At 40.3% G+C, this 26641-nt stretch overlaps 1 protein-coding gene across 4 annotated transcripts in view; it reads right to left on the reverse strand.

Moving 5' to 3' along the window:
* PIGN (phosphatidylinositol glycan anchor biosynthesis class N) overlaps positions 1-26641 on the reverse strand; it is a 1150670-nt gene that overhangs the window by 185128 nt on the left and 938901 nt on the right. The window lies entirely within an intron of this gene.

The following is a 26641-nucleotide window of genomic DNA, read 5'->3' on the forward strand; positions in this document are numbered from 1 at the left end:
CACTTGCTGTGCAGGGGAACCAAACAAACTTTGTTTCTCCATGGGAGCATCTAGAAGCTTTGACTTTACATGGTCTGGTAAGGATTGCTCTTTTAACCAGGCATGCCTTCCAATCACTGTTCCAGTCATAGCTGATCTAAAGGAAGCCTCCAGTGCATCATAGCCGCATTTTAAGGAATGATTACTGACCTGCTGAGTGTTATGTACCAAATCCTGAAGGGACTTACGGTCTATAGGTTCAGGAAAGGACAGTTTTTTATTTAGCTGGTCTAACAAAAATTCCTGATACTGAATCATGTGGAATTGACAGTTTAAGGCCCTAGCCGAAAGAGTAGCAGAAGTATAAACTTTTTTACCCCATCTCTCTAATGCTCTAGATTCTCTTTCAGAGGGAGGGTTTTTGGCAGAGGCAGCTGCTACAGCTTTGGGGCCCTGTGAAATGGTTTCAGGATCTGCAATAGGAGCCTTGTACAAGTGAAAGTGTGTGTCCGGGACCCTGTAATATCTGTCGGGCTTGGCAGGGGCCGGGGGAAGAGAGTCAGGGGCAGTACAGGCATCATTGTAAGCATCATCAACAACTGTAAGTACTGGAGGAATGGCTAAAGGCCTATGCTGGGTCCTTAGCCTTTTCCTTGAATCTGAAAAATCCTGGCCCTGCCATTGAAAATGCTCTCTCATAGCATGTAAGGTTTCCCCAAAAGAAAATTCCTCAGGAGGAGAGGCAGAAGGAATGGAGTCTTCTGCATCAGAATCCTCATAAGGAGAATATGGGCCTTCTGGAGGACCTGAGTTTTCTGAATCATCCGAGGAATAGTCTGTAGAAACAGGATCCGGGGCCTGTGCTCTAGGCCTCTTCTCTGGAGGAGGTTGAGAGGCCCTGTCTAGGTGAGGTTGGGATCCCCTGTTCAAAGAAATGAGATCATCAGCCAAGCTGAGCATTTGGGAACTGGAGGTAGGCCTGTGTGAGGGGGTTTTAGCAGGCAAGGCCTTAGAAGATTTAGCTGCTTTAGCCCTAGAAAAAGCCTTGATAGACATAGATGCAGGGGGCCTAGCAGCTCCACGTGCAGGAGTAGATATGTCTAAAGGAATAGTATCTGATAAATCCTGGGAGCCTGCTACAGCAGGGGTAAGTTCAGTAGCGGATTCAGCCATGCTGTGTGAGGCCTTGGCTATCGGAGGCAAGCTTTCGGCCGAAGGAAGAACCGAGGACTCGGTTTCGGCCGAAACCGAGACACTCGCGGTTGGCTTAACCGTGGTTTCGGCCGAAACTGCGGACCGCGAGTGTCAGTCCTTTTCCTTACGCTTTTTAGCTAATTGTGAAGTCGGAGTCTCCGACGGCATTTTGTAAGCAAAAGCGGGACCAAAAAACTCCTCTGCAAACTCCGACTGATGTCTAAGTGTCCGTCGGTTGAAGGAAGCACAAGCTAGACAAGCTGATACGTCGTGGTCTGGGCCTAAGCAAGGAAGGCAGTAAGAGTGGAAATCCTTATGAGGTATTTGTTTCCCACAAGTTAAACAATTATTTACTTTTTCTGACATCGGCTGAGGCAAGAAAGAGTCCCCAACGGGGTACTTAGCTTTTTAGAAGTCTTCGGTAGTAGAAATCTCTGGATCTGACCGACCGGCACTTGCGAACAGCTTCTGCTTCGGGCACCGCGCGGCAAGAAAGACTGAGGAAAATGGCATCGGCTGAAGCCTTTATACCCAATAAACAGCAGCTATGACGTCGGGTGAAGTGCGACATCAGCCGAGGCCAGACCCAGACTTTGGAATCCGGCCGACCGAAGGGCTGCCTGAGGCAGGACAACCCATATGTTAGGACTGCAGATGCATCCTTGAAGGACATCATGTCAATCCTATTAAACTTACCATTTACTGCCAAATCTGCAATAAGGAAAACATTCAACACCCAGGAGCTAATTAGCACCCTAAAGAAATGTAACTGGTCCCCACTAAAGGTCATGTATCTTGACACTGCAGAAGAATACTGGACATTCTGGACATACTGACCCCTCCTAGATTAGTTTGTACTAAAGCTAGATATACACCATGGCTTACAAATGAAACAAGAACCCTCCTGAGGAAAAGAGACAAGGTTTGGGAAAAAAGGCACTCCTGTAAAACCGAAACCAATCGGATACCATATAAACAAATTAGAAATAAGGCTAAGTACCAAATCAACCTTGGCAAAAAAATATAAATAAATACTACAGTAATTTACAATGGACGCACCAACGTAATCCCCAAAAAATTTGGAGCACTATTAATTCCATGCTGCGGTAGCATTGTCACCTCACAGTAAGACGCTGTCCGGTTCGATTCTCAGCTAGAGCGTCTTCTGCGTGGAGACGTGCGTGAATGGACGTACCTTCGTTGAAGGTTGTGCGTCAGGGCTGGTAACCCGGCACGTAAAATTCAACTACCAATCATTAGTGGACCGGAGTTCTGCTGTGGCGACCCCTAACCGGGAAAAGCCGAAAGACACAACAACAACTCAGGATAAACCACAACCCCTTCCCCCAACATACCACACTGTCCAGAAACTACCAACCTTAATAGCCCATCCTTTTCTTTCCAGCCCATTCTCACAGCCAACATAGAAAAACTTTTCAAGAATCTCAAACTAACTACACCTTCAACAGATTACTTGCTGACTGAATACTTAAAGCTAACAGCTGAAGCCATATCCTAATAGGATCATAATAGAACACTAAGTTCCACAAACATACAAACATGCAAAATTGTTCAAATAATTCCACTACACAGAGGAGGTAATTCCACATAGCTCACAAACTATAGACCCATCCCCATACTATCCCCACTATCAAAAATCCTTGAAAGATATATCTACTCACAATTACTCCAACACCTTACCACCAACAAGCTACTATCACAGACCCAACATGGCTTCAGGCCCCAGCACAGCACACAACAACACTGCTCACCTTCACAAATACCATTAACCAACTCAGAAATAATGGCAAATGTATCCCTGCAGTATCTCTGCAGTATTCCTAGACATGTCCAAGGCCTTTGGTACTGTTTCCCATCTGCTCTTTCCAATCTGAACCTCAACACTTCTGCTCTCCTATGGTTCCAAAGCTATGTAGATGGTCGCAAACAATCAGTAAAATGGCAAAACACCCTTTCACCCCCACTCCCAGTCACACTAGAAGTTCCAGAAGGCTCCATTCTTGGGCCACTACTCTAGTATCTTTACAAAGAACCTGAGTACCAATACCCCACTAGCCTCATTTATACAATATGCCGACGATTCGACACTTATTTGTGCAGCAGCCACCTTAGATCACCTTCAGAACATAACACAGACATCCTTCTGAGAAACTGAACTATGGCTATCAAACCAGCAGCTCATACGTAACCCAAAGAAAACAAAACTTATGATCTTCCAACCCATGGGATCCTCTCTCCCCACTATCTCCGACTCCATCACTGCCAACAACAATACAATAATCTATCCTGACTTACAGACAAAACTACTAGGAGGCATTATCGCTAACAACCTAAGATTTGCCCTACATATATCACAAACTATTAAAAAATTCACAAAAAATGGGCACCTTGTACAGAAGCAAAAAGTATCTAACTGACACAACTATGGTAGCTATTGCAAGAAAGGTATTACAAAAAAGCAACAGGTTCGTTGAGAAAACCACTTTATAAAATACAAAACAGCAAAATCATCAAACATTTCATCAAGTTGTATATTAAAGAATGTATCATCAGTATTCAGCCTACTAACTCTATTAAACCGTGAAGTCACTATGCCTTTAAAAACATGTAGGGCATGCATGCTGGTATTGTGGACATACCTACCAGCATATACCTCTTTTCTATAGACACTAGTGTGAATAAATCCTTCCAGTAACTGTATCTTAACATCCAAGAATACAATCACATTTTCAGAAACATCCATTTTAAATTTCAAAAAATTTGTGGTTGTATTCAAATAATCCACATATTCACTAAGCTGAGTTAAAGAACCTTTCCAAATCATAAAGCAGTCATCAACAAAACGCTGATAAAACATACATTACTATTCAGCTATTGCAAGAACCCACCTCCTATCATCACTACTTTATGCCTCCCCGGTTCTCATTAACCTTAAAAAGACAGACCTAAAAAAAAACTGGAAACATGCTATAATAAAACAGTTGAATTTGCCAGTTATTGTCCACACTACACCCACCATTGTCTTAAAAAATTGTCCTGGTTAGAACTACCTACAACCAACTAACTATGGCTCACAAACTTGTATACCAGCCCAAAAAAATCCCTGCCCTGCTAAACATCCTTCAACCTGACACCACCAACTCTCTAGCTTACGTTCAGCAAATAAATCTCTACTTCAAGTGTCCAAATCCAACAATATCACTGGTGACTCCCTATTCTCACACCAAGTACAAAAAACTGGAACTCACTCCTTCGTTCTATTAAATCCACATTCAACTTCAACCACTTCAAACATGCTCTAAAAAAGTTCTTAACTGACTCTTGGCTTTGTTCCTGTACCAGTCCAGGCTGACTGGCTACATAAATTTCTGCTAATCCTGATACATTCTCCCCTATCTCTAACTCTTCAGCTCTTTTTCTTGCCCATGCATTCTACAACTGCTGCTATCTAAGTTGGTAATATTTTCTTTTCTTTTCAGCAGCCTCAATATATTATGCTATAGCTATACTGTTTTCACATAATCTCTCCTTGTACCATATGAATAGATTTTTTATAACTGTTAAGTGTAAAAACTCGTATCTTGGGAACTGTTAGTTTGTAGTGCTAAACTGTGTTATTGTTATATGGGGATCTTTTCTCCCTGGGCCTCCGCTGAAAATGGGTCTATATCCCAGTCTGACTTTCCCGGTAAACAAATGTAAAATAAAATAAATAAAATATGACACCATTAAAACAACATTAATGATCCACAGGGAAGCAGTATGTAAGAAAATACCTTTATTGTTGGTGAGTCTTGATGCAGAGAAAGCATTTGACAGAGTAAGCTGGGAGTTTATGAGCATGACAATGGAAGCATTTGCATTCCCTGATAAAATTATAAGGCTATCATATGGATACATGAGGGATTGGAGGCAAAAATTAAAGTGGGTAGGTTTCTCTGAGATAATTTCTGTTTGAGCAGAGGAACCAGGCAGGGTGTACTGCTTCCCCTTTGTTATTTGCATTATATTTAGAACTACTGGCAAAGAAAATAAGGGACTCAGAAATTCAACTATATAACTGGTATGGCAGTCAAGAAAAGTTAGCAGTATTTGCAGGTGATATTACTTTATACCCGATACAACCAGAAAACAACACTTCAGTGTTGTGGAACATTTTGAGACCATTTCAAATTTTTTCGAGACACAAAATTAATGAAGCCAAAAGAAAGGCAATACCTGTAAATTATATATCCACACATGAACTGGTTCAAAAATATCCACATTTATGGGGACATGATAAAATGAAGTACTTAGGAGTCTGGTGTGGCAGCTAAGGATATGTGGGAAGAGACTAAAAATATAATACTAAAACTGAGAAACTGGAAGCTTTGTTTTATGATAAGGATATTAAGATACAAGCATTTAAAATGTTTTAGCTCCTTCAGTTTTATACACAGGTGAGGTATATTTTTATCAACCAGAGGAGAAGTTGTGGATAGCAATTAATAAAGAGCTGAAGGTTTTTATCTGGGAGGGGAAGATGGCAAGAGGTGGGATAAGCTGATTCTTCAAACACAGCAAGGTGGATTGAGACTACCCGATCTGAAGGGGTATTTCAAAGCTACACAGTTAAGGTTCCTCCTATAGATAGCACAAGCAGAAACCTATAATTCAAAGTGGAAATCAATGTTTTGAAGAAGGGGGGAAGCTCAAGAAACAAGGAGAGACTGGGAGTTTGGATGCAGATCCTTAAGAAGAATAACAATAACCATACAGAATATTATATTCATAAAGTAGCAGAAAGGATTGTAAGAACTAAGCCACCATGGGAATGGAGAAAGCATATTCTATCAATAGCGATGATTGCAATTAAGGATACAGACAATAGGCAAGAAGGGACTGGAATTTATTAGAGAAACTGACAAAAGAACAAAGATATTGAGAGCAAATAAACAGAGAGGGAAAGACAATAGAATGGGAAGAGGCCAAGAATTAGACTGCAAGCTAGAGATTGCCTTCCCTATCAAGGACTGATATCAGAGTATAGGCAAAAAGAAAGAAATAAGGGGATCCTAAGTGAAAGACTAGCACTGGTAAAGTTTTTAGTAGAATCTAAAACAGACGTTGTTAAAAAAAGGAATAATTAGTACAGCATATAAAATATTGCATGACAACTATAAGAATCGATCAGAAGAGATTAGAAATTATTGGGAAGAGAGATCAGATAAGTAATTCACAAAGAGACAATGGGGGAATATATGTATGTCTCCCAAATATGCAAAAAAATCTAGACGATTTAGGATATTTGCTTGGAAGTGTTTACATAGGTATTTTTATACTCCAAGTAGACTCAAAAGAATTTTTCCTCAGGTACATGTCTAATGTTGGAGGTGTGACAGGGAAGAAAGAGGTAATTGAGAACATATTTTTCAGACAATGTAATGAGTTGGCAGACTTTAAAAATTCCCTGCAGACTACTTTGTCAGAAATACTGGGTGAGCAAACTGATATAACTAAGGAATTTATTTTTCTGAGCTATGATACAGAAACAGAATTGCCTAGACACAGTAAGGACTTGCTGAGTCTAATTATGATGGCTGCCAAAAAAGCAATTGCTAGAAAATGGGAATCAAAGTCTAAACCAACTGTACTAGAAATAGTGAATATAGTAACAGAGATAATACAACTGGAAATGGGATCTTTAGAACTGAGTAGGAGAAAATTACATAGAAAAAAATGGGAACTGTGGAAACAATACATGCAGAGGAGGAATGAGGTTTAAAAAAGGCAGGATTTGAATGAGCTATGTAATGTTTAAATGACAGTAACTGGACAGATTATAAGTGATGTATAATGTTTGCAGCTAAAATTATGTCAATGCGGGTCACTTACATTTGTATAAATGTATGCTTGCCCATGTCATAAGTGATATTTTAATAAAGATGTTTCTTGTTAAACTTCATTGTAGTACAGTGGCCCTTATCCCTCAACCATCCAATCCACCCTAGAATATTTGTCAAAACTCCTTAAGTCTGCTGCACATACTACATAAAGCACCTGAAACAGCCCTAGAATATTATTAGGCAATATTCTGTAGTCAAATGATTCCCTCCCTTACTTGCCTAATCAGGTTCTCAGGTATACTACTTTCATTACTCTACCAAGATCTCGGCAAATGTAGGACTCTGCCTTACCACCCTTCTGGATGCCCAAAGTGGGAAATATATTACAGCAATGTCATACATTACAGAACAGGTCATACAATCACAGCAAATGTGTTTTCATCTCATCAAACTCAGAACTGAGGCATTCTAAACTATAGTTGTTTCTACTATCTGATATCAGACTAATATGTTTTCAGACACTACATCTCAGCCTTCCATGGCATTTAGAGGAACAAAGAAACAAGAAAAGTATGTGTATACTTAACTTAATAACACATATTTGAATAACAGGCTTGCTGCTAGACATGGGTATAACCAAGTCACATCCCTACATATCCACTCTTATTGTGGCTGCTAGGGAGAACCCAGCAAAAATAAAGTGCATCACACACCCTACCCTATTTTTTTACTGCCCCAAAAGTGGTAAATACTGCTTTTATACTAACGTGTGTGCTTAGGAAATCAAAATGAACCCCAAATACCTAAAGTGAAACATGAAAAAGTACAAGGTAAATATACTAATCCAAAAGTTAACAAAACTCTACACTTCTAACACACTGATGAGAAATAAATGAACCAGTGCAACACAATATGGATTAAGATTTTTAGAACAACAAAACTGTAGAAAATTGTAAAGCCTAAAACTGGTACACAATTAACAACATATGGACATGATCAAGTTGACAACATGTGGTTGACCAGGGGATGGAGGAAGGAAGCCTGCTCATCAACAACAAACCTATTATTCAAAATGAAAAACAGTAAAAAACAAAGAATTCTCCTGGATTCAAAGGACTTCCCAACCAAAAACCAATGTAAACAGCAAAAAAAGAGAAAGCCAGAAGTCCACCACAACTTGCCTTTAATCAGCAACAAACAGCAAAGCTTTCGAGTATCACTCTTCATCAGTAATTCAAACAGACAATTCAATGCATTAAATAATACAAAGCAGCCAATCACTACTTAACTCATTAATTATAAACTTGCCCTATTCAAATTTAAATTGCTCATTTTGAATTTAAAACATACATCTTTATATAAAAATCTCTATAAAAACATAGCTAAAATACACTAATAAACATATAATTAATGCATTTCATTTATATATTATTATGCCTGTCTCGTAAGACAGGTTTAATACTTACAATACTATTCAGACCTGGGGGGGCGGGTGATCAACCCTAAAATAATTTATCCATCTGTATTCAGAAAGCTCTGTCTTATTAACCATGTCGCCACCACTTTTATTCAAGAATACTACCTGTAAAATTCTAAATTTAAACTTATTCCCTACACCCTCCATCTCTACATGTTTTGCCAGGGCATTAGTCAAGACTCCCCTTCTTATGTCAGATAAATGTGCACTTACTCTTTCAACGTTTTATTGTTTTTTCCAGAAGGAGAGTCATGACCACTAGGAGACAGGCATAATAATATATAAATGAAGTGTATTAATTATATGTTTATTAGTGTATTTTAGCTATGTTTTTTATAGAGATTTTTTATATAAAGAAAGTATATCTTAAATTCGAAATGGGCACTTTAAATTTGAATAGGGCAATTTTATAATTAATGAGTTAAGTAATGATTGGCTGCTTTGTATTACTGAATGCACTGAATTGTCTGTTTGAATTATTGATGACGAGTGATACTCAAAAGCTTTGCTGTTTGTTGCTGATTAAAGGCAAGTTGTGGTGGACTTCTGGCTTTCTCTTTTTTTGCTGTTTATGTTGGTTTTTGGTTGAGAACTCCTTTGACTCCAGGAGAATTATTCATTTTTACTGTTTGTAGACTGTATCTCTCTTGAAGTACACTTTGGTTCTACAATTATGCAGCCTGAATTTTCCATTTCTACCACGGCAATGGTACATAGTGCTCAGTGCACCAAAAATGAAAATGTAAGAAACAATAGAAGAGATAAAATCTCTGATTTGCTTAAAATTGAAAATAATCCATTATTGGCCTTTTGTACTAATAATGTTGAAAATGCTTCTTTGAGAAAGAAGGATGATGCTACCACCCTTAAAGTGGAGGAGCTACAAGAGACTGTTAAGCAACTTAGCTTTAAAACAGAATATTATAAAAGATTTCAATGGTAGAGGATGAGTTTTACTGTTTACCTACAAACTGGCATAGTCCCGAGAGGACTGAAAGTCACTCTAATGCCAACATACGGCAAAAAATATGAAGAGCTTCTGCTACAATGGCAAGAACTTAATTTGCGGCTAGGCGCACAATATATGCAGCTAATGAATGATACTTTTTCTAGATATGAAATGGAACCTGCTACTGAAATCGCTAACCTAGAAGATATGGTTACTAGTTCAGATATATATCAGCATGTAGTTGCCGACTATGAAAGAGTCCTGCAACAACTGATTGTGTTTGAAAAAACTTTGATTGCCACAAAAAAAAGAAAGTTGTTATGTGACATAAATGACTTTAAAAAGAGTAACATTTTTTCCTGGCAGTGAGAGCAACAGCCAATAGCCTTGCAATGCCCTATAGCTACTAACCAATCGCATACAAAATATTCAAAACAACCCCCGCCTATGCGTGAAGCAACTCAGCTGGAAAGAAATGGTTGTGTGTTGAATTCAACCAATGAGATAATAGAACTATTAGAACAGACACCGCCTATCTCTGTAGTATCAGTGCAATGTGGTGAAGGCGTCTCTCGGTTAAGATACCTTCCCACCTGCTTTACAGACTGAATTGAAAGAAAAAATGTCTGTAAGCAGTGTTGTACAAACAGGGAATAAAACAACTCAACAGAATGGAGCAGATAGTAAAGATTTTTTGCTGAAGGGTCGCTTCTCCTTGAAACAACCGGTGGCCATCAGAGAAAAGAGCAGAGGGAGAAGCAGCAGTCACTAGAGAGGAAGGACTTCAACAGATGGAGAACAAGTGAACCAGCTAAATGCAACGAACATGGTAGGCGGGGGGATAAACTACAAAAAGAAAAGAACATAATTGTATGCGAAGGTAATGTAGATAACCTATCTCAGTATAATTTGAGTTTAAATGAACATAAAGTGTTGGAAAAAGACTTAACTTTTGTGCCATCAATGGCAGGACATGTCTCTGAAGCACTGACTGAACTACAACTGTTTACTAGAAAATTAGATCTAAAATTATTGTATAAAAATGAGCAACAGTTACAAGATGTATTGAAACGCTCTAGCACATTTGTACCTTTGAATACACCGAATGTTAAAGCATTTTTAAATATGTGTGAAGAAGAACTAAATCATGCATTTTTCCCTAAGCATAATGATAACAAGTTTTATAATTTAAGCAAAGCTGAGCAGGAAGCTTTAATTTCTTTGAGCAATAATTATGATAACATAAAACAGATAAGGGGGTATGATCGTTATGAGTAAAGAACAGTATGTAGAGTGGATGAATGACTTGTTGTCAGACACCATGACTTTTAAACCTGTGAATAATATGACTGTGAAGAATATTATCTGTAAAGTAAAGAGTTTTCTGTATGAATTATTGATGGACACTAGTATAAACACAGATGACTATAATTACTCGTTTATAGCTAATCCAGTCATTCCATTTATTTATAGTTTACCTAAACTACATAAAAATATGGTTAAACCTCCCATGAGACCTACAGTCTCAGGGAAACGATGGATAACAACAGCTATATCGAAGTATGTAGATAGGAAGTTAGCTCCTTTGTTAAAGTATAGTAAAAGCTTTATAAAAGATGCACAAGATTTTTTAACAGCTTTAAACCAATGGAGGAAACAGAATTCATTTGAAAATGTTATGTTAGTGACCATGGATATCCAGTCTCTATTTACTGTCATTCCTAATAATCAAGGAATTGAGTTAAGAGAATACATCTGTAAGTATAGTAGGTTTGATGCTAATGAAGTAGAAAAGCTTTGTTCCTTAACAGTGTGTGTCTTGGAAAATAATGTCTTCAGTTTTAATGATGAGTACTACCATCAAAGGCAAGGCGTAGCAATGGGTACGCCCATTGCTAATACATACGCCAATATTGTATTAGCTAAATGGGAAGAGAACTACATATATGAATACTCTACAGATTTATATAGACATGAAAATATTGCTTTTTATAAGCGATTTGTAGACGATACCTTCCTTTTGTGGAAAGGAACATCAGACGAGCTATCTAACTTTGTAATGTACCTGCATACTACAACTGACTTTTTAAGATTTACTGTGAATAGTTCAATGGATACAATTAATTTTCTAGATGTGAATATATCTAAAGAAAATTATTCCATAAATACAACTATATATAAAAAGCCAGTACAAGCAGCAAAATATTTACACTATCAAAGTATGCAACCACACCATGTATTTGAGGGTGTGGTTAAGAGCCAGTTTAAGCGAGTTAGTTGATTAAATACAAAAGAAGATGTATTTATTAAACAAATGGAAAGTATGGCATTTGAATTTCAAAGTAAAGGATACAATGCCTCGCTGATTGATAGATCTAAAAATATAGTAAAGTCTTTAAGAAATGATGTAGCACAACCTTATTTTTTGACAACTGAAGAGAGTGCTGTAACTACTACTTCTGTGAATAGAAAATTAAGAAGAATAATATACAATATATAACAACATATAATAGGCACACAGATTTGATAAAAAATATAATTCAGAAGAACTGGACAATTCTGTCTTCAGATCATGAGACTGGTAAAATAATAGGGGATAGACCCTATTTTACATATAAAAGAGACAGAAATCTGAAACAACAACTACGCTTTAAAGAAATGAGAAAGGACACAGGGGTAGTGAAGGACTGTGGAAAAACTGGAACAGTTCCTTTTTATAACTGTGTACACTGTAGTGATATTTGTACAGATTTAAGTTTTAAGCATCCGATTAGTGGAGAGAATTTTTTCTTTAAAGCAAAAGGAACCTGTATATCTGAAAATGTGGTCTATTTTGCACATTATGTACAATGTGCAAGTTTCTATATTGGAAAAAACAATCAAAAGTTGAAAGATAGAATAAGTGCAAATTTAGCTGACATAAGAAGGAGAGTCTTGACTAATTCCCTGGCAAAACATGTAGAGATGGAGGGTGTAGGGAATAAGTTTAAATTTAGAATTTTACAGGTAGTATTCTTGAATAAAAGTGGTGACAACATGGTTAATAAAAGCTATCTGAATACAGATGGATAAATTATTTTAGGGACGATCACCCCCCCAGGCCTGAATAGCACTGTAAGTATTAAACCTGTCTTAAGAGACAGACATAATAATATATAAATGAAATGTATTCATTATATATTTATTAGTGTATTTTAGCTATTTTTTATAGAGAATTTTTATATAAAGAAAGTATGTTTTAAACTCAAAATGGGCACTTTAAATTTGAAAATGGCAATTTTATAATTAATCAGTTAAGTAGTGATTGGCTGCTTTGTATTATTTAATGCACTGAATTGTCTGTTTGAATTACTGAAGAAGTGTGATACTCGAAAGCTTTGCTGTTTGTTGCTGATTAAAGGCAAGTTGTGGTGGACTTCTGGCTTTCTCTTTTTTTTGCTGTTTTTTTTTTATTATTCAAAATGAAAAGTATACTCACACATTAATATGTTCATAATAAGGATCACTGTTTTAAAAGTTTCATAAAATGAATGGGATAGTGCCAAGCAGGTACTTTCAGCAACTGGGTATGGTGGCTGGTCTAAAATATAACTTCTCAAACCACATCACACTCTCTTCAAACCATATAAAAGTCCCTGAACCTCTCCTAGACATCAAAAATGTACTGTAGGTCTCCCCATGAACATCCTTCCCTAAATACATAATAGAAATTATGAAGATTTGTCTTGGAACATTATTCCTTCATACTTCAAGCCCTCAAAATTGTCAACATTTATGGGTCTCCTAGAAATAGAAAAAAAAAGAAACAGAAAAGCATCACGATGTTCAAATATGCAAAGCCCACAAATTTGTGGAAAGCAAATCCAAAAGACAACTAGTCAGACATAGTTCTTCAATTTGTTCAGACCAGTGAAATGGCAATCTTGGTGCCTGTGGCAGTTTTCCATGAATAAAGCATGGGCTTCGGAAGGGAGGCTGGCTTTACTATTTAATAAATTCTGGCCTAATGCATAACTGGCAGAGCAACCAAAGTAAATAGTTTTTTTTCTATATCTGGCATTCAATCTGCAAACTTACAAATACTTTTAGGCAGAACAGATTGTAAGGAAGAATGCAATGGCAGATGACCTCAGCAAATAGTTTTGCTGTTTTTTTTTCTAACAAAAATAATGCAGTTTGCAAACCATTTAGAAGTTTGTTTAGTAAATATACAATTCTGTCTCCTTTCCATAAATGACATAAAGAGCCTATCAGACTGTCTCAGTGACATGATCATTTCAATGTAGTACAGAAGTTTATTGAGTACATCCACAGTTTTGAAAATTCTTTCATCTTTGCTATCCTGTTTCAGAATAAATCACCCAAATGTGTGGACTGATTTACAGAAATTTCAGAGAGCACTTTAGGCATAAAGTATTAATCTGTCCTTAAATACACTCTTTCCTTATGAAAAACAAAGTTTGCTTCTTTACACATAACAAACGTAATTCTAGAGATCATGGCTTAGGGTACCACAACTCTAAAAGTGTTTTTCCCAAGAAAAATATTTAAGTTATGCGGAAATTAAAGGGTCAAAAGGAGGAACAGCTAAAAGATCATGATGTCTTTCAGTGTGAAAATTTAGTTTATAAAAGTGAATAAAATGCTTCTTAATGGGTAATTTACTTGGTATGTGTGCTGAAAGTTTATGAGGAAGTAACAATTGCTGCTAGCAGGATCCAGGTCTACCCAAAACATATTCAAATCATATACATTGCCTGGTGATGGAACTGTGGATAGAAAGATGGAGGAAGATGCATTTGAAAAAAACTAAGATGTATCTGATTTTAGTAAGGATGTAGAAATACCATTACAGATAGCCCTGTCCTGAGTCTACAAATAAACAATAAAGCTGAAGAACTTTATAGCTAAAATGTTCAACACACAGAATAAAACTGATAATTCCTATATGGCTATGGAGAGACTACTTTGGCACTACAAACAGATGATTAAGACAATGAAGTATCACATTCATTTGTGCAAAACAGGTAGTTATGTACTCACCATAATGATCGATGTATGTGGTCCATCTCATCTCACATTCTTTACTCACGGGTTCGGAGCCGAGAATCGGCTCCGACTAGGCCAACTTCTTTAGCACAAAGTCTCTAATTGGCTGGGCTAACCCGGTATCCCAAGATGCACCTCGCTCTAGCCCCAGATCTAGTTTGTAGCCATTCCAGTCACACCCCACACACAACCGCCACTGGAAGGAACTCCAGCCAGAAAGGAAAGAAAAAACAACTGACACTGAAGGGTTCTCAGAGCCAATTTTCCTCCAAATCCTACAGGAAGGGGGCAGGTGGGAGGGTACGAAAGAATGTGAGCCAAGATGGACCACATACATCGATCGTTATGGTGAGTACATAACTACCTGATGTTATGTGGTCCTATCTCGCCTACATTCTTTACTCACGGGACAGCATCCCCAGCACCTCTATCCTGGGTGGCTCATAGGAAAATACTCCTGAGAACCATGGAACCAAAGGAAGCCCGGGCCCTAGAAGCCACGTCCAAATTGTAATGAATAAAAAAGGTGTGCGGAGAGGCCCAGGAGACCGCAGCACAAATATCATCCAATGAAAGCCTGGCATGGTATGCTACTGATGTAGACACTGGCCTGGTAGAGTGAGCTTTGACGGTAGAGTGAGCTTTGACGGGTAACGGTAAATTTCTGCCTGCTGACGAATAGATAAAGGAAATACAGTCTTTGATCTATTTAGAAATTGTGCTCTTGGAAATAGGACAACCTGTTGTATTTTCTGAGAAGGACACAAACAGTTGATCAGACTTCCTAATATGCTTAGTCCTGTGTAAGTAGAATCTTAGTTGTCTGTGCACATCCAACTGGTGAAATCTAAACTCTGCTTTATTGGAAAAGTTTGGAAAGAACACTGGTAACTCGATAGACTGATGAAGATTAACGGTGGATGACACCTTCGGAAGGACGGACGGGTTAAGTCTCAGGGAAACTCTGTCCTTATGAAAGGTCAAATACGGAGGTTTAATGGACAAGGCTTGAATCTCTGATACTCTTCTGGCCGATGTAATGGCTATTAGGAAAGCCGTCTTCCAAGATAGAAATTTTAATTCACAGGTGGCAGCCGGTTCAAAGGGCGGTAAAGTGATGGCTTGTAACACAAGGTTTAGATCCCATGGCATGACAAGTTCTGAAACAGGAGGGCGAAGTAACCAGGCGCCTTTCAAGAAGGCCTTATAAAGTTTATGGCCCATAAGAGAAGGCTCATAAGATGTATGAAAATTGGAAATTGCAGCCAGCTACACCTTAATGGTAGCCGGCGCGGAGCCCTATCAGAAAAGCATGGCTAAAAAATCTAAGACCGACGGAATTTAACCTTGGGCCTGAGCCCAAATGGCGAATCTCTTCCATTTGCTGGAATAAATCATTCTGGTGGAAGACTTATGAGATGAAGACAAGATGTGTACCACCTCAGGTGAAAAGGAATGTTGTCTAACTAGTGATGGAAGTGGAGCAGCCAGGCTGTCAACCTGAGGGTTCGCAGGGAGGGATGGAGCTGCCCTGACATGTAAATCAGTAGGTCTGACACTGGGTCCAGGGTCCAGGGTCCAAGGACCGTCCACTGCATACTGCTGAAGAAAGGGGAACCATACTTGTCGAGGCCAGTGTGGAGCAATTAGAATCATCCTGCTTCCCAAGGATATGGCTTTCTGAATCACTCTTGGTAACAGAGGAAACGGAAGAAAAGCATAGATCAGACCGGGGGGCCAATCGTGGACTAGAGCATCCCTGGGTGACTCCCCCTGTGGGGGGATCAGTGTGAAGTACTTGCTGCATTTGGCATTGAGAGGGCTGGCGAAGAGATCGCAGCAAGGCTGACCCCACCTGTTGAAAATTTGAACTGCCACTCAGTTGTTCAGGGACCACTCGTAAGGCATCAGAACAGCTCTGCTCAACCTGTCTGCTATTACGTTGGTCTTTCCCGGAATGTGCGTTGCCACTAAAAACCGTTGGGAAGACACTGCCCAATGCCACACTCGATTGGCCTCTCTGCAGAGGGGATAAGACTTGGTTCCCCCTTGCTTGTTCAGGTACCACACCACGGCCATGCTGTCCAAGTGAATTGCAATCACGGCCATGCTGTCCGAGTGAATTGCAATTGTTCCCAGAGGAAGAGAGCTTTGGAGTGCCCGCAACGCTAGTAACACCGCTCTCATCTCTAAAACACTGATGTGCAGGTGTACCTCGTGATCCTGCCACGTGCCTTGGACTGTCCTGCCAAGATAATAGCCCCCCACCCCATCTGGGAGGCGTCCGTGGTCACCGTGGCCACTGGAGACATAGGAATCAAGCTCCTCCCCTTGTCCAGATTGGTGGAACATAGCCACCAGCGGAGGTCCTGTTTGCACCGTTCCGTGAGAAGTATCAAGTGGGAAAGAGGAAGTTTCTGAAAGGACCATTGGGCCAAAAGGAGCCACTGTAGGATCCGCATGTGTAACCTGGCTAGAGGCACCAGCATGATGGTGGCAGCCATGGATCCCAGGAGCTGGAGAACTAACCTGGCCTGAACTCTCTTGAGGGGCAACAACGTGTGAATCTGTGACTGCAGCACTCTTATCCTCTCTTGTGGCAGAAAGCCCCGCATTTGAATAGAGTCTAGCTCGGCGCCTATAAAAACAACACGCTGTGAGGGCAGCAAGGCAGACTTTACCCAGTTCAAGGTAATTCCTAGTTGTTGCCAAAGAGTAATGGTAGCCTCCCTGGCTTGAATGAGGAGATGCCTGGTGGGGGCGGTGAGAAGCCAGTCGTCCAGATATGGAAACACGTGGAATCCCCGACGTCTCAGGTGAGCCGTCACCACTGCCAAACACTTGGTAAACACCCTGGGGGCTGTGGTGAGACCAAAGGGCAGGACACGAAACTGGAAGTGATTGGCTCCCAGCCGGAAGCGTAAGTGACTCCTGGATGCCTTGTCCATCTTGATGTGGTAGTAGGCATCCTTGAGATCGATGGAGCACATCCATACTCCTTTTTCCAGCAAGGTAAAAATGGACTGAAGAGTGACCATTAGGAACTTGGACTTCAGAACGTAATGATTCAATCGGCTGAGATCCAGAATGGGCCTCAGGTCCCCTGTTCTTTTCGGCACGAAAAAGAGTCTTGAATAAGTTCCTGACCGATATGGTCTGAGGGGACTGGCTGGATGACTCTTTTACTAGCAGCTTTGAAACTTCTAGTGCTGCTTGATCCCATTGACTGGGTGGAAAGTCCGAGATTCTTTTGACTGGAGGGGGTGTTGATAAAAGGGGGATAGTGTAACCTCCGGTAACTATTCGAAGCACCAAATGATCCTGGGTGATGCTTTCCCAGGCTTCCGGATGCAACAAAATTCGGCCCCCGACTGGCTCCAGAACATCACAGTTGGGCAACACCTCAGGAATGCTGAAAGGAAGACCCGCGAAAGGAATTGCAGTCTCCTGAGTTGCGGGGGCCTCCTCTGCCTCTAGGACGGCATCTTCCAGAATAATTTCCCTCTCCTCTGCTTCTGGAGGGGGACTCACCTTGAGCAGCAGGGAAAGACTTCTGTGACTTCTTGAACCACATTTTCCCTCCTCTCTGAGCCTTGGGGTAAGGCCTAGAAGGAAGAGAGAAATGGGCCCCTACGGCAGATAGGGTCTTCCCCTCCTGTTCGCATCTGGTGAGGGTGTCTTTCACTTTGGTCCCGAAGAGTGAGGACCCATCAAAGGAGGTATCAGTGAAGGAAGACTTAAAGGCCTCTGCAAAATGACACAGGCACATCCAGGCTTGCCTTCTGAGAGCTACACCTGAGCTAGCTGCCCTACTCGCCCCTTCAGCTGCATAGGATATGAGCCTCATGGACGAGTTGACAATGGAACCAAGAGTAGACAACTGGGCGTTAACAGTCTGCACTACTGCCTCAGGCATGTTACGCGTCAGAGTGTCTCCTAGCTCCTTAAGGAGATCTCTCTGGAGCCGAGTAAAATGACAAAGATAATTCAGCAACCACAAAGTAAAGGTCGCTGAAGACAGGGTACGCTTCCCGTACCGGTCCATACTCCTGGAGTCCTTGTTAGGAGGATGGACAGAAGAAGAAGCCTCTGCAACTTCCTGCTGAGTGGCTGCCGCCACCACCAAGGCATCTACGGAAACCTCTTTGGTCAGGAACTCTTTCCCCGGGGGAGCAAAAAGAAACTTATTTGGACGTCTGGGCACCAGTTCCACGGAATCAGGGCTCTCCCACACCCTTTGACAAATCAAATCCAGGAGTTCATCGAAGGGTGGAGATACCCAGGAGGCAGAGGGTTGAGCTCTGAATGCCTTGAGGAATAGCGACTCCTCCTCAGAGGGGGTCTTGGACGGCCAGTCGCCTCTCTGCCTCAAGATCTCCAGGATGTCGGAGAAAGAGACATCATCGGAGGATGACTTAGGGGACCCCTCTGTCTCCTCGAGGTCGGTATCGGAAGTGAGAGACTCGTCCTGGGAGTCTATATGCTTCCTCTTGCACAACTTCTTTCTAGGGGGCTCCTCAGGCACTGACACTGAGGGGCCCTCAGAAAGTTGGGGACCGCTCATGGGGGTATCCTCAGACCTTCGGGCTCCGCCATCCACAGATAGGGGGCATCAGAGGCTCTAGTCAGTGTGTAGGGGGAAGGAGTGACCGATCCGGGTGATGTAATTGACGATCTGGCCAGTGCGCTCCTCATGGCCTCGAAGGCAAGTCCCCCTGAATTCGAGGACCAACCCATCTTCGAGACCACAACCGGAGTCGGGGTTCCCCAAGTTGATGCACCGAGAGGGAGGCTCGGAACCAATAAGAGTCCCGAGGTATCCCCCTCGGGTCCGACTGAGGAAACCCAAGTACCGAAACCAGAGGACGGAACCAACATGGTTGGAGCCAACGTCGGCTCCGATAAACTCGCAAGGGGTTTCGCAGCCGACACCAGAACATCACTCGGCACGGAGCACTCCGGCTCCAACGACACAGGGTTGCTCGGAGGAGGAATCATCGGTAAAGAATAGGGACTGGCTCCGGAGCCGACTGGGTCAGATCCGAGAACAATTTTGCTAACACCGGTGACTGCAGTAGCCTCTGGATTACCCTATCCACATCCAAATCAGACAGCCTAGAGGATTTGGAGGAAATAGAAGGAGATCGGGATCTCCTACCCGGAGACTCATGCCTAACACTGGGTGACCGGCTCCGAATAGGCTCCAATAATATCGGAGCCGAGGTCGACTCCAGTACAACAGATACCTCCTGTGGCCCCGAGGACAAGGGAGCCGAGGAGGCAGTATCCACTTTCGAAACCTTCTAAGGGGGCTCCAAGGAGACAGATGGAGCCGGAGATCTTTTCTTGGCCTTGGAAGTCTTAGACTTAGTACTAGAAGAAGAGTCTAAGGACTCCTCAAAAGAAGGCTTAACCAGGCCCTTCAAAATCAGCTTATTATTTCTTTCCTGCAGTACCCTTGGGCTGAAAGCATGGCAAAAACTGCAGGACTCTTGCAGGTGAATAGCGCCAAGACAATAAACGCAGATAGAATGCCCATCTGTAATGGACATCTTGTAGCCACATTTTGAGCATTTTTTAAACCCAGAGGGTTTTGTGCTCTTTCTGCTCTTTAGACATAGTAATTCACAACCCACTCAACCGATGACAGACACAAGAGGAAGGTGGGAAAAACCAAACTACGAACAGCCAAGGAAACTCTAATTTAAACGTTTCTTTGGTGCAGCAAGGAAAAACTAACTACCGACCAAAAAACCACATAAAACACAAGTTTACACAAAAAAACAACACAGGAGAGGACTAGATCCTCTAATTTAAACGGGCCTAGCCCGCCAAAACAGGGATACCACAAAAATCTCTACTTGCTTACACAGTACACTCACAATGGAAAACTAGCTATTAAAATAACTTTTTACAAAAAAAAACAGACTGCTAAAGACTTATGAAAGCTTTGAAAAGGGTACTTAGCCACAGCCAAGCGAGACCACGTCCTAACTCTAGGAGCGGCAAATGAGATCTGGGGCTAGGGTGAGGTGCATCTTGGGATACCGGGTTAGCCCAGCCAAGTAGAGACTTCGTGCTAGAGAAATAAGTTGGCCGAGTCAGAGCCGATTCTCGGCTCCAAACCCATGAGTAAAGAATGTAGGCGAGATAGGACCACATAACATCTGAAGTTTGTGATCCCTGGTTTTAAGTTAAAAGAGCATGGAGAAACAATATTCATGTGATTGGAGTTCCAAAAAAGAAGGCATGGATTTTGTTGTGTTTATAAAAGACAACTGGAAACCTGCACTGGACTGTAGGGAAAGTGAATTACAATCAGAAGAGCATTTCAAGTCTCTTGGCCAGTTAGTGGTAACAACCAGGCAACCTTGACATAATCTGGTTGATTTGAGTCTTGCTACTTAAATATATTTTGTGTCAGCAATGAAAGCCAGGCAAAGTATGTAACATAAAAAACACATAATTTTTTTGACCTTTCTGTACAGACATACAGAAAATGTGTTTGATTGTTCTCAGTCATGCATTAATAATGGATGAAGCTTCAAGACTTTCTTTTTCAAAAGGGAATAAACATGCTTGATTATGCTCAGGAAGCATGAGTTTGAATTCAAGGAAGCAAGTGATGGTATTATGTAGGACCTTGAGGAAGAGACATATGAAGTAGTGTTGCATGACAATGATGGTGGTTGAGAACATGAAAAATGGACAGACAAAGCATATTTAGGGTCAACTAGGGCCAGAATGATATGAAATGAAGTCTTAGGCAAAGGACTCCTTACTGGTTCTCTTCTTCTACATAGTTTCCCATCACTCCACAGTATACTCCTTTTATTCTCTCTCTGTCCTGGCCTGCATACACCATCCAGATTATTTATCCCTTTTTTCACACTTTGTCTTACTCTTTAGCCCTTTCTTCCATCCTTTCAACACACACTGACTAGCGAAGACTGCACTGCAAAAAAATATGAAGGAACTAGCTGAATTAAGTCAGGGGCTGATAACATGTAGACCCCCAGCTGCCATGGGGTTTTAGATGCTCTGAAGTGGATTTTAGAGTTCTTTTTACCAACATTTTAAGCTAATAATGGCCTGAACAAAATTTAAGAGGAAGGAAAGAACTTTTATCTTATTCTTTTTCTTTCAAGGAAGAACAAAGTTGTGCCCAAGGCTTAAAGTTCAAAGCTGACAAAAGTGTAGTTCTCAATAAACTGAGAATGAAAATGATTGCTGGGGCTTAAAAATCATACCCAGGAATGGTTCCTGCCAGCATACAACCACCCCAAGGAAAAGATAATTTCCTGTATACCCCTCTGTTTTACACTAGGATGAAATAACAAAATGACCACAATCATATATTTCAAGTTGCTACTGTCGTACCTGTACACAGAGTAGGACAAAAGTGAAAGAAAATTGTGACAGTAACACATTTCAACTTGCTGATGTCAGACATATATATATATACATGGCATGCCTCCTTATTATTGCCACCCAAAAGACAGCAGCCTACAGATACATCTAATTTTCATTAGTGAGGAAAGTGAGTAAAATAATGATTACAATAGTATAATCCAATATGTTGATAGCATATATCACACTACCCTAGACAAGCTATAAAACCTTATATGACATTTCTCTGTAAGAAAAGAAGGAAATAATGACCACACTGTCCCCAGTCCCAGTACAAGTTAAAGTGACCCTTTTATGTACACTTTTGAACAAGGCTAGTTTTACACTAGTAGATCCCTGGCATGCTATGTATATATATGTTTGACATCAGCAAGTTGAAATGTGTTATTGTCACAATTTTCTTTCACTTTTGTCCTACTCAACATTAGAGGGTTGCACAAAAGGTGGCTATCTTTTGAAGGTAAAGAGTGACCCCAGCCACTGACAACATCCCTGCTGAATACCTGCAACTCACATCCACAGTCATAGCCTACCCTATCTCATTACTAATGAACAGATCCATTACCAAAAACACCATGCCAATCTTGTGGAAAACCTCTTTCATCATTCCCCTTCACAAAGGAGGATCCTCTACTGATCTCTCTAACTATCGCCCAACAGATATTCTTTCACCCCTGTCAAAAATTCTAGAGAGATGCATACATCACCAAATCCTCTCCCACCTCCACTCCAATAACCTTCTCTCTCCCACCCAACACGGCTTCCGCCATCTTGCAGTACCTCCACTTAATCCTATTCAGAATTACCAACACTATAAACTCCTTTAGGAACCAAGGCAATCTTGTCTCCTCTACCTTCCTTGATTTATCCAAGGCATTTGATACGGTATCCCACAAAAAACCTTTAACTTCTCTCTCTGACCTTAACTTTGACACCCCCACTCTGCTGTGGTGCAAAAGCTACCTAGGTAACCGTCACCAGTCCGTCAAATAGATAAACTCCCTATCCCCCCAACTCTCAGTCACCCTAGGTGTACCCTAAGGTTCTATCCTCGGCGCACTTCTATTTAATATCTTCACCAACCAATTCCACCTAGCTACCACAAAAGCCGATATAGTCTAATACACTGATGACACAACCCTCATATGCTCTGCACCCAATATCCAACTTCTTCAGCAGAAACCCCAACTAACCTTCACTGAAATTGAGAACTGGCTCAAAAACTCACAACTTATACTTAACCTCAAAAAAAAAAAAAACTCATGCTGTTCCACCAAACCAAACCCTCTAATATCCCCTTTTCCATTTTCTCCACCAATAACAACCAAATCACCCCAGTCTCTGAGGCAAAACTCCTAGGAATTACCATTGACCAACAACTCAAATTTAACAAACACATCTCAGTAACCATCTCTAAGGTCCACAAAAAACTAGGCTCTATAGATGCATAAGGTACCTCACCTCAGAATCTCGTATTACTATAGTTATAACTCATCTTCTGTCCATACTGCTATATCTCTCTCCCTCACTAACAAACCTAAATAAAACTGACACAAACTTTTCACCTGCTACAACAAAATTGCCAGATTCGCCACCAATACTAAGTCATGTTCCCACCACTGCCTTGCCCTACAAACCCTACACTGGCTAGAATTCCCCAACATTCTAAAATATCACCAACTCACCTTAGCCCATCAAATACTGTACTACCCAGAAAAAACACCTGTCCTGAACAACCTCAACTTCCATAATCCAAACAGACAACTACGCTCTAGCAACAAAGACTTAATTGAAACTATCTTCTGCAAAAGCAACTCAGGGGAATCTCTTTTTGCTCATGAAATTGCCAAGACCTGGAACAACCTTCCTCCTGACCTTAGACTTCTAAATTCTACATCCTCCTTTAAGACTCACCTAAAATCATATCTCTACTCCAACCACCTATGCAACTGTAACAAAACACCATAAAACAACTTACTACTACAGGGAAACCTTTTTAAAACTCAAGTGCATCCTCTGCCAGGGTCACTGTTCAGGCTGTACTATACTCCTGTGAACTCATCTTATTGCTCACTGTAAATACTGTAAATATTTCTACAAGTAGTCACCTGTTTACCCATCCATCAGTGTAATACAGCAACTGCTATGCTCATCCTGTATAAAAATGTGTCACCTTTTTATCCAAATATTGAATTCTCATTGCTACAATATCTTTATAATGTAATATCTACCTGCAAATTTATATCTATAATCTGACCTATTGTAAGCAGTTTTGTAACTTGTTATACTATGTTAAAGTAATCTACAACTTCTTCTCTCATGTTATTGTAAATTGTATTCTCTCTTTTTAATTGTGCTGGAGCTTTTCTCCCCAGGACTCTGCTGAAAACGGACACCTGCTGTCCAGTCGGACTATCCTGGTTAACAAATGTGAAATAAATAATAAATAACATAATAGTACTAAGCTTATGTCAAAATTCCCTTATACAGCTGGGGATGAGGGGGCCTAGCAGACCTCAAAGCTCTAATGGCTTGTATGTTTTGTGATGCATTTAATGCCTTCTTTTTGAAAGGTAATTACATGTTAACTGTTATTTTGTTATACTGTTAGCCAAAAAAGTTATATGTATGTACCCCCAATACTATGTGTCTCCACAGATAAAACTGGTGATAAATTTGTTTTTACAAACATACTTATAATGTCCAGAAAAGAGAGATCTATCACAAGATAGACGCTGACGCGTGTGTACAAACACACACACACACCCCTCAGGATTACCAACAAACAAACCCGAAGAAAGCCAATTCACCTATGGCATGTCACTCGAAAATGAAAGAACCAGAGCTCCTGAATAAAACACAAAGAGAAACTGGAAAGATGTACAGACTCCACACACAATGGATCATAACTAAAACCTCAATAAGAGATCCAAGCCCTACAAGACGGCAGTGCCACTCACTGCACTTCTGTGCCAATAGTCATAATCAATTGCTTTCAAACATGCATCTTGCATAGACTGACAAAGATAGCCACTTATTATGTGCAGTGCTGTCTGCTAATTGTGATGGAAAATGAAAGAAATTATTGCAAACCTATTATTTTTAGATGCACTGCACCACATCTAAAATAAACATATACACACACAGATATATATATATATATATATATATATATATATATATATATATATATATATATACATACAAGCAATAGCAATGACAATTTTACACTGATTTCAGCATATTATACTATTTTATTTTATATTTGCTTTCAGGGTAGTATACTATTCACAGCTGGCCACTGAAATAATTCACAAAGAAGAAAAAAGTGAAACAGAGAGGATGTAAGTTGTACATATCAAAAACAAAACAGAAAGTGGTGATATACAACAAAAACCTTACAGTAGCAATTAATAGACCTAAGAACAATTTCAACACAAATTTACATTTTACAATTTAGACGATTATATTTCCGGTTTACATTACAGAGGAAATGAGTAAGGGCAGAGGAGGGTAGTTGAGGTGGATTTAAGAGGTGTTAGCAGCTGATAGAGACTAAAGCTAGAGCTTGCGACATCCTTGCACCACAATGAGTGTGACACTATCCCTGCCAAGCCAGATCAGTGAACGAACTGGAAATGACTCTACTGTTTTTCTTTTCTTTTCACAAGAAATGGAAAGCATGGACTACAGTTATAGGGTTTGGGTTTCTTCTATAATGCATAAAATGTCTGCAAAATACATGGATTTGGACATCAACCTGAAATTCTCCAAGATGTCAGACCAAGAGATTTGAACACCTGATGGACTATCTTTCTTTCTTGCTGAATTAGTAGTTTGCTATGATGAGACAGGGTTATTGGCTGAGTTACAGACACTAGTATTAGCTGCAACTGTTAAGTTTATTTGGTGGAAAAAACTGAGGCTGCATGGAGGAAGTGTAAGGTAAAAAGGCCCACTTCTATCCCTGGTTTGTTAAAACACAGATGGTGCCTGAATTTTCTAAAACATCTTTGGGAATAGGTAAATCCTACTGACAGCCATAACTGGTAGCTTGCTTTGTGGTATGAGAAGATGAATGTGTCATGCGGATTTGGCATACTGCGGAAAGTATATGATTAAGAGACAATGGATAACTACAGCATGTGGATCATGACTTTTTGGAAATTACCCTACTACAGAGCTTGGTTTGCAGAGATCATTAAGGAGCATCTCAAATGTAAGATTATGTATAAATTGGAAATCCTGGCTATATTTAAGGTATTTTGGTCCATTGGAGGTACAGATACTTAGAAACACACTCTGCAATGGATAGGATATGCAGTTTGCCTCATGGAATAGATGGCTTCTGGATTTGCTGAGTTTCACATGAAAGTATCACTGATACTTGTTACAAGAAGGAACCAATACATGGACAGACTTGTGTACGTAAAATGGGCCCATACAGGGAATAATTTATTGGTGGACAAATTAGGTTCATAGGTACTTACTAGGCTACTGATCATGTGGACCATTTGAAGCCTAGCCTTACATTCCTATGGTAGTATTTTAGCCATTATCTTTGGTGTAGGAATAACCCAAAGTGGGTAGAACAAGAATATTTTGGGACATTACTTACTTACCCTTTCCATAAGGGACATAGTTGCTAAACAGGGGTGAATTTAATGTTTTCCATCGAGTTACCCGAATTTCATTTGAGTAGAGTGACAGAAATACATTATGCGGAGGGGAAGATTG

Source organism: Protopterus annectens, chromosome 3.part0, assembly GCF_019279795.1.
Source record: "Protopterus annectens isolate FY-2018-M chromosome 3.part0, PAN1.0, whole genome shotgun sequence".
Taxonomy (NCBI): Eukaryota; Metazoa; Chordata; order Ceratodontiformes; family Protopteridae; genus Protopterus; species Protopterus annectens.